Genomic DNA, 14,097 nt, shown 5'->3' with positions numbered 1-14,097 from the left:
CTACACCACAAATACAACACGGGGAAGGGATCTGGTTACAACAGGGTTATTCCACCAGGTAAGGAAATGGTTGTAGGGTGGATGGGGTCCATGTAGCTTGAACTGCCTCCCAGCTGCAAAGTATTACTTTCATTTATTCTTTCTGAAAATTTTTCAGAACAAGACCCCAGAATGTTAAAGAGAATCACGAATGCACATGGAAAATGCTACGCTAATCACTGAATTTCTGCTCCCAAATACCTCTGTTTACTGAGTTGCAGCCAGCCCCGATGAGCTTGGAGTATGCCAGCAAAAGTGTGCATGTTCGTTTGCTCAGGTCACCTATTGGTGTTTCATGCACAATGCATCCTTCCCTGCCTTTGTGTACGTGGCCACAAGGTGGTGTCCTCAAAGGTCAGTTGTTCTGAAGTACGTGCATGTTTTGTACGATTTTCCTTTCAGTAAATGTAGCGACGTATTTCATATAAAGAACATACTTAATTCTTCTTGAAAAAATTCTCTTGACATGATATAAGCCTTTATTTTATGTCTAACACCATTTGTGTTCCATCAGTAACTTTGAAATCTGGTGGTACAACCACACATGGGCAGTCCCCCTACATTTATATCACATTTTAGATCAGAAAGCTGCTGTGGAGTACATGTTGTGAATTGTATGGGAACTGTTGAATCACGGCCTGAACCTCTAATTGACCACCTGAGGTGAGTGCTGAGTCAGCCGCAGGGGCACAGGTGAAGGCAATTTCACCTGAGTGACCGGAAGGGGTGGATCCTGGCTGCACCCCTCCTAGGCCCCATTAAGGGCTGACTCCCAAGGAGGAAGGATCTCTATCTGGAGATCACTCCTCTTGGAGCTCTTCTGTGAGCTCAGGACACAGGTAAGCTCTTTATTTCATTACTCCTTTGTAATGTGATAATCTCTCTTGTCCAATACCTGTTTGCTATGCATGAAGCAAAAATATAATACCCATGAGATTCTGTGCAGCACCAGCAATAACTAAAGGGGAATTTATTTCAGCAAAATCCCAAGAAAGGGTCTGAGTGAGGGTAAAGAGGTCTTTCCCTCTGAGAGGACAGAGCACTGCTGGAGGAATTGAGGTCAGCTCCTGTGGATAAACTTGAGCTGTATTGTAGGAAACAGGGCTTGGGAGCTGAGTGGTGGTGAGTCTGCGTTTATGCCTTGCGTTCAGCAAATGTCACTGCACTGGACTGGAAGTCTCTTGTAGATGTTGCTGTGAAGACAATACAGACTGGTCAGAGAATACCTGTAGCGTTTTAGAGGCTGGGAATGCGTGCAGCCCCAGGGGGGCAGGGATTAAGTAGTTTGTACAGGCTTGTGCATGAAACCCCTGCAGTTTTTGAGCTTCTTGGTCCCCATCCAGTGAATTGGTCTATGAAGCCATCCTCTTCTCAGGTAGATCAGGAGTCACTGCACACGTGGGATGCTGGTCTATTTGCAAAATATTTGCAAGTGCTGAAAGGTCTGGTGGAAGTGTCTTATATGTGCTGGAAATTAGCATCACATTACTAAAGAAAAGCCAGTTTATCAACGAAGTGCACTTTGGAAGGACAAAAACTGCTTGTTTCACTTCCTCTGATGACTTCTGTGAGTCACATAAGCTCATGAAAAAGAACCCCACATTATGAATTATGTAATGCCCTGTGATTCAAGAAAAAAATAAATAATAATAATCTGAAAGATGTTTTAATAACTGCAAACAAATCCCATCCTTCCCCTGAGCTCAATTTCCCAGTTAGATTAAAGCAGTTGTTCAGTCCCACGTTAGGGTTTGTAAAGGACCTAGGAAAGAATGTCTGAGAAGAAGAAAACCATCTCCCAACTTGCGAACCATTTTGATCCAGAGTCTTTCTGAAGTAGGCCTGCAGGAGATGCCTGCTAACATCAGAATCAAAATTGAAAGTCCATTTTTCTATGAAGTTGCTGGCGTATGGCATGCTATTGAGAAACTCAGAGAAGATCTGTTAAATGCATAAAGTTCCTGCACGAAGGATACATTCTTTCAGCAGATCTCTTCCCTTAACCCATATTTCCGTTTGGAAGCGCATTCTGCCATTGCTGACCACAATGTTGCAAACTTAGTTTAAAAGTTTCAGTGCAGTTCTTTGCTCCCTGCCACCCTCACAGGATCACAGTCACAGCCCCCCTCGCTTGCAATCTGGAACTTCCTTTTACTTTCCTGTAAATCCTGCTATCTTGGCCTTATTTCATAGGACAAACCTAGAGGTTTCATCCCAAAAGAACAAACTTCTAGCAAAAGGCATGGATTAAGGAAAAAAGCTCAGGTTGGCCAGAAATGGTGGGTAAGTACAGCTGGGCATAATGATAGAGAAAGATAATTACTCAGCACATGATTGAGCTGTATGTTCATACCATTGGAGTGTGATGGTATGGCTGCTGAGAGAGGCTTGAAGTCCCCTTTGCCCTTTAAGCACATCTTCCCCTGAAGAACACCAAGATTATCTTATGCCTTTAGGTCATTCCTGTTTTGGTGCCCACTGTCCCTGTGTGAAAGGACCTAAACCATTTATGCTCCTACTCCTATTGGGACAAAGCTCCAAAAAGTGAGATAATCCTCTGTCACACGTAATACCCATGCCTGGAAAGGCACCACATCTAAGACCATGTGAGTGATTTGGGTTTGAAGTTTCAGCCAGAGCTGACATAGGAGTACAACATCCAATGCCACAGTACCAAACTCAGAGCAAATCTCTGTACTTATTCCCCCCAGCTCCTCCTCTCTAACTTGTTCTTATTTAACTCAAATAGCCTGAGAGCATTCCTTGCCCTGCAGGCTGCAGTCATTTGCATCGCTCTGCTCTTTCTCTCCCTGCTGCCAGACCTGCCTTAAGCCCACTTTGTACCAGGTGTGTTATCTAAATTAGAGACCCTCCCACTTAAATTAGTAACAAACAAAGCCTAATTGCCCTGTAAATAAACACCCTCCCTTACAGACAGATAGGCAGCATGCTTCTGAGGTGGGTGAATGTTTCTTGTCTCCCCTTCCCACGTCTTCCTGCTTTGCTTCGCAGCATGAGAAGATGGGCAGAAACCTCAGAACGGGGGTCCCCATTCCTCCTGTTGCCATCAATCCCTAATGCTGGAATAGGCAGATACCTCTGAATAATAACAGAAGCATTGTAGAGAGGCTGTGGTCTCCTGAGTTTTTATCTCTATTTGCTGTTTGCGTAGTGCAACTGAGAAGGAATACTAGGTTTTTCTATGGTATCTATAATTCCCCGTTCTTTTGCATGTGACATTTTTATAATCATGGTGGCTGAAAAGGAAAACTCAGTGTTTTCTGTAGATCTCAGTGTTATCTGAAATGGTGCCAATGGTGGCAGTGCCAAAGCAAACATGTAGAAGTTGTGTGAGTGGACGCGGTGGCTCAGACCTTGGTTTTGATAGAGCAGGCAAGATGTTAGCAATCAGACCATGTCTTGTCCTCTTCCTTTAAGGAGAGAAAGGTGATCTGATTATGAAGATGGGGAAAGTTAGAACTATACAAAACTTAACAGTGACCCAAAGAGTGACACTGGTTCTGAATAATGCAGTCATTTACTGCCTGTCTTAATACTGCTTCTGCTGGTTTGTCTGTAGAAGAAAGTCAAGAACATTAAGATAAAACATAAGGCAAAGAAGAGAGTGAATCTGCCTTCTGTAGCCCTGTACTCCCACTCCAGTCAGTTTCTACATCAACTGATAGGTAAGGTGTTCATAAAAGCTATCTGCACAAGCACTAAAAAGTCTAATGAGTCAGGAAAATGATGACAAAGTAAAACAGCATTGCAAACTGCAAAGTTCTGGATGTATCTGTAATTGATATAGGGAGGGAGCTGTACCTTTTACTTGGACTGTGGAGTGACTGAAAGCAGCTTGTTTAGTGCTTTTGAGTGCTCTTCCAGCAACACAGCACATCTCCTTAACAAGGCATCTTGTATTATGCCATGATGTATCTTCAAGTTCTTCATCATTATACCACACTCCAGTGGTTTTAATACTCCCATTTGCATAACCTAGAAGGCCCTGAGACAAGGGTATGGAAGTCAAAGCAATCCTTTTCCCTAAAGTTTAAATCAGGCCCTAGATGTCTTATTTTCCCAGGCATTTGCTTTTATAGAACATCTAATTTTCCATTAATTCCTTTCATGCTTCAGACCCACCTGATGCTGAAGCCTCTGCCTCCGCAGTCAGGGGACACCCACCTTCTGGAACTGTATCTTAACTGGGAATGATCATCTGGGCTATTTTGAAACCTTTCTGTAAATACACTCCTAACAGATGTCTGTATAATTAGAGTCCCTTATGAATATGATAACTTGTGGCTTAGGATAAAGCACTGCTTGATCTATGAAATATTCTCATATCCAAATGGACTGTATTTTATATCCCATGTGTTTCTCTCTCCCTCTTTTAATTCTTGCATTACATTCAGATGAATTCATCACAACCCTGTTAATCAATGTTCCCTTCTAACAAGATTATACTGTTCAAAATTCATATCAGCAGTCCTAAGAATTTTCCAGATAGCTTTGACTTGAACCATCTACTGCAGGGCATACATAATTTGCTCATTTAATAATGATTTTAAAATGTTTTAAATCTAAACACAACAACACGTTTCTACTCTTGTATTCGGGTGTGATTTATCCCACTTTCGTGATGAGACAGGCGTAATAATTATATAAGCCCTCAAGCTAGTATACATGAGCATTAAAGTGAATTATGACATGATCAGACTGCTGAGGAAAGCCACAGTAATTGTGCAGAGATGGGGCTGGATTTGCTCCCCTGTAACTGATTGCGAGGCTATGGAAATGAGCAGGGTTACCTGCCTGCAAGATTTGCTCTGTGCAATCTGATGTAAACTTGAGATTTTAGCACTGTTGTACTTGTGTGCTCTGCTGCCAAGATAATAACACTGAAACAACACGATAATTGCTTTGTTTTACATTGTAAGTGCACCTCTAACACTTTGTGAAATAATGGGAACAAAATAAGGGATGACTCAAATACACAGATATAAAATATGTGTGGTTTCTGGATTTGAGGCATAAAGGAGGAAAGCAAAAGAGTCCTACAGCTACAATGGTTTGACCAAAGATCAGAGAAGTCAATGGTAATCTTTCCATTTTTCTTTCAGTGAGATTTAGATCAGTTCCCTTTGGGGAGTCACAATGAAGTTTATTTGCATTATAAATATACTGTTGATATATCAAATTATACTACCATCATGAGAAAAAGATTACATATGGAGTCACAGCCTAACTTAATTTCACATGAAAGAAAAATTATATTAAGTTACTATTGCCAGATTCTAAAGGGAATGACATTTGACAAGGAAAACATTCATACTTCTTAGATATAATCACTAAGTTTTGTTCTTTCGGTGGTGATAAGTCTATTGCATCCACTAATGAGCAATCTGTCCTTCTGAAGAGTAATCCTTGCTGACCTTTCTCCATATCTTCCTCCTGATCTTACAGTGTGTCTTAACTGGAGGAAAATACTACATGTTTTCACTCTGAAATAGTCAACTCCTAGTGGTGGTTGGGTAGGTGTAATAGATATGACTGACTCATTTTGAAATAAAAGGTGTTTGTTGTCTCCATGGATTTATTGGCAATAACTAGTAAATCAAGCCAGTAATGACTAACTTGGTTTATAAATTAGCATCTTGTTTTCCTCTAGCAAAGATGAAGTATTAGTGCAAATGCCATTTCTTTTCTTTACAGTCACAGAATGGACTGTCTGGTTCATGGCTTTCACTCTGTGAGCATTATGTATTTACGTGTATATAAACCATTTCCTTCTTCAAGATGAACCACAACTAATGTACCTCTGTACTTTAAAAAAAAATGCTGTTAATTACACAGCTAATTGATATGGAAAAGACCTTTTGACAATACTTACACCCCAAACTTGTCTCTGCCTTTTGAAAAATGAAGTGATCAGTGTACTTTCATCAAGCACTCAAACTCAGAATTTTCAACCATTTCTCCTCATTTATAAATGTAATTTGCTTTTGGTGAGTGGAATTCTCATTAGGCTCTGAGCTGTTTGACATGTTTTGATAACTCAAAAACAAAGTCAAAATCTCAGCAATGTGAAAACAAGCACATTTGTTTATTTTCCCTAGTGACCTTACTGGAATTCTCTCCCAAAATAAAAAACATTGTAATATGCAGTGATAAGTTTCACATGTCTCTCATTTTGAGGGAAATGGCTGGTTTCAATCCTCAGCTACTATGTTCTCCCTAAATTGCAGTTTCCCTCTTCTGTATTCACTGACAGGTGGGGAAGAGGACATAACAGAACGAAAGCCAAGAAGAAAATTGCAGCAAAGGGATGGAGGAGTGCTGCTTAACCGTCTGTCTCCTGAAGTCTTCAGATGGTGACTAGATGCCTACAGATAAGACATTTTTTTAATCAAGAAGTTAGAGAACTCCCTAGCAGAAATGACATGGAGTGAGTCATATGGTAGATCAGACCAGATCATCTAAGAAAATATTCAGTCTTTCAAATATGCATCCCTTTGAATTCAGGTAATATTTTTTCCCCCAAGACAAGAGTCAAAGACCAGATCTTCCTTAATCAGATGTTTCAGTGGGAAGAGAAGCTTTAGGGGACCTACATGACATTTTAAAGAGACCTAAATATTAGAGTAGGGGTAGGACAACTTGGCAGGAGATGCTGATTGAAATTATGGCTTCATTGAGCCCAAGTGGGAATTTGAATTCAGGGGCCTAAGTTACCACCCAGTGTGTCAATGGGAAAACTGCCAGTGTAAAACTGAGGGGGGAAAAAAAAAAAAATGGTATGAGATGTTTGGCCTCAGGAAACAAAATAGAAATAATGAGAGTCCCTGTTTCCCACCTCCCCTCAAAAAAAAAAAAAAAAAGAGATGAGCAAAATGGAGAATGACACCAGATTCAATGATCTGTCTCAGCACAAGCTATGTGTAAGGCAAGAAGCTCTTCTTTTCTTCTAATACATAAGATCAATAATGGAGGGTCTGAGAAATCGCACAGATTGAACACAACAAGGTCAGGTATTGAGTTCACAGAGCCATGGAATAGTTGAGGTTGGAAGGGACTGCTGGAGAACTCTTACTCAAGCTGGGTCACCTTGCACAGCTTCCCACCACTCTGTCCAGGTGGTTCCATCCCACAGAAGCATCCAAGGACATATTCTGCTCTTCAGTAAAAGCGTGAAAGATCATTGCTCCTCATCAAATCCCAGTAGTGATGCTATGAGATCTTTCTTTTAGGTGTAAACTCTCCTCCAGCTCTCTCAGTGCTGCTCTTTCTCACATAGCCATGGTTCTTCCATGGCAAGATCGGTTTGACTTGTGGAAAAATAATAAGCCCACAGTTGTTATGAGAGTCAGGGCAGAGCATAATTCTAATTACAGGAAGCAGAAGCAAGAGGGGGGAACTTTTGGAGTGTTTTATTGTAATTTAAGTAGGTTTCTAAGATGTGAGAAGCCAGCAATGTTGTCAGAGGTTACAAGGAGTTTTCATGCAATCACAAATTCATATTTCTCTGTCCTAACACACAATCTGGGAGAAGGGCAGCCAGAGGTAAGTGACAGAACCAGGAGGAGGAAGCGAGCTGTTAGCCGGCTCTGGTTTGTCTCTCCTTCTTATCAGATCATAACTTCACAGTAGCACTTCCACTGCAAACTCCTTGTAGCCCTTCCAGATTAACTTTCAAGCCTGCCTCCCTAACCTTGGGAAATTTTAGACATGCAAGATCAGCTAACAAGGCAGGGGGAAGTTCTTTTGTCTGCAGTGGGATCTTTCCATGCTGCAGCTCGGCTTCCTTTACATACAGGCCCTACTGATTCCCCAGAGAGATGGAGTAAACTAATTGCTCATCTGCTATTAGGATCATCCCAAAAAAGATTAAGACTGTGAATGTTTGATGGGCACATCTCTGTCTTTTCTAGTTGGCTAAGATTTCCTCTGCTGGATGTGTATGTCAGACTTCTACAAAATCAACCCCCGCTCAACTACTCTGAGCTGGTAGGCATCCTAAGTAATGCTGTTGAATAAACTGAAGTAATTTGGGATACAATTTGGCATAAGAGATCACAATTACTCTGCTGAGATTATTCCAGCATTACATCCACTTATGAAACTACAAAAGAAATCTGTCCACTGGTAAGTTTGAATTATTGTTTTAATTTATTTTTTTTCGCTTGTCAACCAGCTTTTCCAACGTTTTAGCTGATATTTCCTCCTTTAATCCATCTGGGGTACAATTGATTATTTTTTTCTTACAGTTCCCAGGGCAGAGTGAAGAAAATGGGCACCAATTTAGACTGTCTCTGCCAGGAAACATATAATAATGCTGTCGTTTCTAAGAAAACTCTGCAGCAGCAGGCTCAGACAGCTACGAAGTAGAGCACATGCATGGATTTGTCATCCTGCCTTACTCTTAAACAACATTAGCTTCTTTGTCAATTGTGAGAAAGTGAGGGAAAACCCCTTGGAGGTGTGCCACACATTTATTTGTTCCTGAGCTCTTATAGCAATGTTGGCTACAACACAATCCTTTTTTTAGAAAAGAAAGGTGATCATCTGTGCAACTTGTTCTGAAAAGTCAACAGACGTGGCAAGAAAATGCATTTCTCAAACACATGTTGACTTGTGACATCCAAGGACAGGATGCTTGTGACCGCACATATCCGATGTTCATGGCAGATCATGAGTGCTGCTGCCTGTCCCTTTCAGCTCTGCTTCTGGTATGAATAAGTCATCCAGCATGGGAGCATGCATGGGCTGGAGGTGCTCTGCTACTCCAACATGGAATGTTGCAAGCTCCAGCAATTAGGTCAGCAGAAACATCCTTTTGTTCTTCTAAATCAATGTTAGCAATGTTTCAAATTGCCTTCAGATAATCCCATGCTGCCCCATCACAGCTGCCTTGCTGTTTGCGTTGATGTTGTTGCTACTCATGGAGTGTGAGAATGAGGACAAGGAATAGTGCTGCCGTAAGCTGTGATGGCAAAACACATTTCCCTTTAGAAACAAATGTCGCAAGTGGTGGATGAAATCTAGCAGAGTGACGCACTTCCACATACATTAGCACATACTTTGCCAAAATAGAACCACTCTGTTTTTTAAGGAGAATCTCTGCAAGGATAGGGGGAGAAATACTCCTCCCTCCTTCCTTTGCGGTGTGTTAAGAAGGCCCCAGATTTCCCCACTCTCCCATGTGTTTCTAGAAATTCATCTTCTATGAAAGCTGCAGGAAGTGCTGACTGTCTACTTCCAGTGTGCCTGCCCAAAGGGAGACCTCTCTGCTGGATCCCAACAAGAGGAGATGACAAACAAGACAAGCGCATTTCGTAGCACCCATGACTCAGATGGAGCAGATCAGCTCTTCAGCTATTGCTTCATTAACCAAGGCTTGTTTGCTACAGACATCACCATCAAGAGTTTCCAGAGATGCCACTGAAAGGTATGAAGTGACAAAGGCCAATTGATGGTCTTCAGTTGTAACTCAGGTCCTCCTAAAGGAAAGCTGGTCAGTAAGCAGTGCTTGCAGTCCCTTTGCCCAGCCCCTCCTGGCCCCCATACCACTGTGTGGCTGCCACACGCTCTGTGTCACCTCCCAGGGGATGCTGTGCTGCTCCAGAGCTCCCTCCCATCAGCTTCACAGCCAGTCCTGGCCTCCATGCAATAGATAAAAACAAAAGTCATGCTAGAGAATTAACAACCTATGAACTGGGGTTTAGAAAGGCCACTAAAATCATTACAGATTGAAGGTGCTTTGTTTAGAAGAACAAGTTGACACATGAGCAACATTTAGTGCCTGATCCTCCTCTACCCCTTGCTCAGCCCCAGTGAGAGTACGATGCCTCTCCTCTCCTTTGCACTTTATAGTGTTTCTCCTTCACTTTGGGCTTTTCCTTGGGCAAGTCCAGCCCTGTCCCCATTCAGCCTCAGGGCTGGGACTCTGGGAAATACCTCCTGGATCTTTAGAGGATGTTTGTCTCCCTCATCACAGTTCTTGTTCCTCTCTTGCCTTTAGGAAACATCATTCATTAAAGATCAAGAACAGTTCAATTCAAATAGCTTTTATTTATAGCATTTTTTTCCTCTGCTCTCCCTCCACATCTCCAGTGCTTTTCTCTGTATATTCTATTTTCTCCTGTTGGATTCCCCTCTCAAACACAGCTTTCCAGCAGTGTAGCCCATCGGTGTAAGCAGTTATTCTTTGTGGGGAGAATAAAGATCCCTATTTGATGCCTGTTTATCACTGCACCACTGAAAACTGATGTTTATCATTTCTGCAGTCTTTCAACCTTTCCTTAATAAGAAGTACTTAGACTTGTCACAGAAATGTAACCTTCGGGTTGCACAAGAGTAAAGCTCATTTTGCCTCTCCTTCCAGGTGTCCATATGTGTGCGGTGGGGAACCTGGCCAGCTCGCAGAGCCGCCTCTCCTCCAAGAACTGCATACTGAGGCAAATTCCCAGCTTATTAAAAAATAGTTTTGTTATTTTGCCATCTTGTTTGTTCTGTAGTTCCACTGTGCTTTTACCCTTTTACCCTTCTCTCCTTCTTATTTTGCTTCTGTCTTTTGAAGAAAAAAAAAAGAAGAAATGGTAAAGAAAGAGAAAACACAATTAATTCCTAAATATGTCTTTATTTTAGGCTTCTCAGTGTTGCAGAAAAAGCCACTGTTGCTTCCAAACTGCTATAGGAACTGACAGGAGCGCTCCATATCCAGGTGCTGACTGACCACTGAAGAGCAGTTTGTATGAAGAGCCTCAAAGGAGCTTCCAAAAGAAACTCAAAAACCTTGAGGTACATTATTCAGCTTTTCTTCAGCTTGTGATGAAAATGCCTTAACTTCGCCATTGCTTAATTCATTTCCAAAGTAAATTAAATAAATACCGGAATAGCTAAAACTTGAGTTCTGTTGCCCTGCAGTTTAATGTGGTAGAAGTACTCTGTTCCCACATGTAGGTTAGTTGTTTCAAGTTAATTTTCTTGAGTGATTCTGAGAAAACTTTTCATATGTCTTCTTTTAATTTGTTTTCCTTTCTTACGTATTTCCTTCAGCTTACAACCTGGAGGATGTTTGTCTACATTTGCGAGGTAAAATGGAGTTATGCTTCAAAATAAAGGAAAATGCTGTGGTCTGTGGGTTAGTTCATGAAGACCTCGAGTTTACTATGGTAACTCCTTTTACATTTTTAATTATATCGCACCCTTAATATTTTGAAGAAAAGGATTAGCATACAGAGAGCGGAAAACTTTATGCACTTTCTTCTTTGAATGCTAAAAACTCTAGAATTCATTTCTGTTTCCTGATATGCACTTGAGAAAAAATTGAGATGACAGCATGATGTTTGATCATGACTCATTAAAATGGTGCCCAGGCTTCCTGCTCCGACACAACAGACAGTTGCGTAGCTGTTTGCAACTTTGACTTAATAGGATTTTGCAATGCAGTTTCACAATGCCACTTTCTCCCACTTTGCATTTAAGAATCCAGTCACTTACTGTTTAAATATCCCAATAAGCTTCTGAGAGGAGACTTTCAGCTCTCCCCGCTTGTAGCTTTTCCTAATCTTTCACCATCCGACATGTCCCCTGTGCCTCGGGCCAAGCGCTCTGAGCAGTACATCCATGGACGTTGTTTGAGTTTACGGGAGTTGCACCTCCCAGTAACACATTCTTATCCCTTTACATCACAAAGTGAACCGCCAGCCCCATTCAATCATTGATAGTCTTTGGTGTCTCTTCATTGCGCAGTGGTTATTGCTATAAACAGTCTTCACCAAAGTTCCCGTGTTTTTCCTGCTCTGCCATAGAGGAGCCACCAAGGTTCCTGTTTGTCACCAGGTGACCAGCACTGTTTTGGTAAACTGTTCAACCCATTTGAAGTGCCATGGAGCCAAATTGTGGAAAGGGCTTGTTCCATCTTGCTGGCCTGAGCGCACCCAGCGTGGGGCTGGGAATACCGGGAACACAAGTGGTTATGAAAGGAAGAAAAGTGAAAAAAAGGGTTTTACTGAGAAGTATGATGTCACCCAGATCACAGTCTATTTCTGGAACTAAGCTGTGAAACCCATGACACATTTTGACACATAAATGTTGCCAAGTAAAACTGATAATATATAATTGTTTAATAGGGTCACAGCCAACTGTTTTCCAGATAAGGAGCTGAACTCTTCCATGCAATATAGCATTTGTGGAACGTTACACCTAGTTGGTTCCATGCTTTCATTGGCTCTGGGATTACTTCCTATCATATTTAAATAAAAAGACTAGATTATTGGGTACCATAAGAACAATGGATTGTTTAATGGTCTTATGGCACTTATCTTAAGTCAATACGAAAGTTTTGAGTTTCTAGGGCTATGTCAAGGGCAGTGAAACAAGGACTGCATTCAGTGAATTACTCATTTGTTTATTTTTTAATGCACATTTAAGTATCTCATTTTGGGGACTCAGATATACATAGATGATTCAGTTAAATGCAGATTAATTTACCAAAAAAAAAAAAAAAAAAGAGAAAGAAATTGTGCTTGTCTGAGAAACAGAATCTGGTAGAAAATATTATTATGCTATTATGTGCAATTTGTTCTAGATAAAAGTAATGATCAAACAACTTCCTTGTCTCTTTGCCATGGTGCAAATTTCCTGTGATAGAGGTCTATTTTGTATAGAATTCTTCATCCAAGCTTTGTTCCTAGAAGCTTGACAGGGATCCATAATGTAATTACAGTTATTAGGAGTAAGTAATACCAGTAAAAAGAGATGCTATAGAAGTGTAGATATGGAAGGGAAGAGATAGGTTCTGATATGAAACAGAGAGAGACTGTAGCCCAGAAATGTATGAAAATTGCTCAGGACACAGAGGCAAAGAGCAAAGGCCAGGTCTCCAGGTGTGCAAGGAACAAGAGGGGGACCGAAAGGCAAAGCTTGGGCTTCAATAGCCACGTCAGAGTTTCGGAGAACCAGAATTCTTAGGCTGTCCTGGAGACTAGAGTCCTAAGTTCTTCTCGTTATAAGTTTCTTAATGTCCTTATTTCTATCTTTACAGACAGTCATATGGTTTTAACTATAAGGTCATAAAACCTTACAGTGTTTCCCTTTTAAAACCAATGCTTTCTAATCCTTAATTGCTGAAATGTGTGATGAAAACAAAACAAAATTATTTTCTTCCTGGATCTGATGTGGACTGCTGGATTAATTTGCAGCTATGGCCATTTTGCTCCCTTATAGAGAGAAAAATAGGTTGATTGTTTCCTTCAAACACAAAATCACATTTCTTTAGCGCTGTCCTTTCCCTCTCACTGTGAGAAAGGAGAGAATGGTTTCCGCCACAAGCACACTGCCCTTCTGCCTTTCATGGTGTCTGAAAGTCCATTAACAGTTCAAACCAGAGCAGTTTGTGTTGGTGGTGTTCCCATTTCCTCAAAAGCAGCTTCTCTGCAATGACCCCATCCCTGGAGGCATTCAAGACCAGGCTGGATGTGGCTCTGGGCAGCCTGGTCTGGTGGTTGGCAACCCTGCACATAGCAGGGGGGTTGAAACGAGATGATCATTGTGGTTCCTTTCAACCCAGGCGATTCTATGATTCTATGGCATGAGGGCAGCAGTGTGGAAGTGACGCTCTTATCACTGCAGAGGAGCTTGAGGGTCATTCCATGGCCAGGCCCTGGGTGGCCAGCACTGAGCTCCCTTGACTATACGGGCTTTAGCCAGCTGCTCACTTGGCTTCCAGCACCAACCTGCCGTGCCCATCCATCTTCAACCCTCACTGTTGCGGAAAGTGATCTGATCTTCACTGGACTGCATTGCATGTAATTAAGGAAAGGACATATAAGAAAGAACCACCCATTCCTCCTTGAGTCCAGTTCTTTCCATCAGTCTCTCTTCACCATGCCAGCACTACTTTCTTTTCCCTTGCTTAATATACAGTACCGTGCCATTTCATTGAACTGGCAGATAAGCTTGGACTCTGCTGTCCCTTAGCTGCCTGCCTTGAGCCAAAGCTTCCTGCTATTTTCCTACCATACACTGATTTATCTTTTGCTTTCTCAAGTAACG

At 41.6% G+C, this 14,097-nt stretch overlaps 1 long non-coding RNA gene across 5 annotated transcripts in view; it reads left to right on the top strand.

The window, feature by feature from the left end:
* The first annotated feature begins 402 nt into the window (after window positions 1-402).
* Window positions 403-14,097, top strand: part of LOC101748820 — a 41,811-nt gene continuing 28,116 nt past the window's right edge. The window contains exons 1-6 of one of the 5 annotated variants that reach the window (XR_006931499.1): window positions 403-702; window positions 2,233-2,322; window positions 6,314-6,413; window positions 7,971-8,184; window positions 8,307-9,487; window positions 10,424-10,839. This is a non-coding gene — a long non-coding RNA (uncharacterized LOC101748820). Of the gene's footprint in view, window positions 703-2,232; window positions 2,323-3,619; window positions 3,726-6,313; window positions 9,488-10,423; window positions 10,840-14,097 lie in introns of all 5 variants that reach the window. The other 4 variants (XR_006931500.1, XR_005839859.1, XR_006931501.1 and 1 more) reach the window with 4 other exon arrangements.

This window comes from Gallus gallus, chromosome 14, assembly GCF_016699485.2.
Source record: "Gallus gallus isolate bGalGal1 chromosome 14, bGalGal1.mat.broiler.GRCg7b, whole genome shotgun sequence".
In the NCBI taxonomy this organism is placed as follows: Eukaryota; Metazoa; Chordata; class Aves; order Galliformes; family Phasianidae; genus Gallus; species Gallus gallus.
This window is presented reverse-complemented; position numbering and strand designations above follow the sequence as displayed.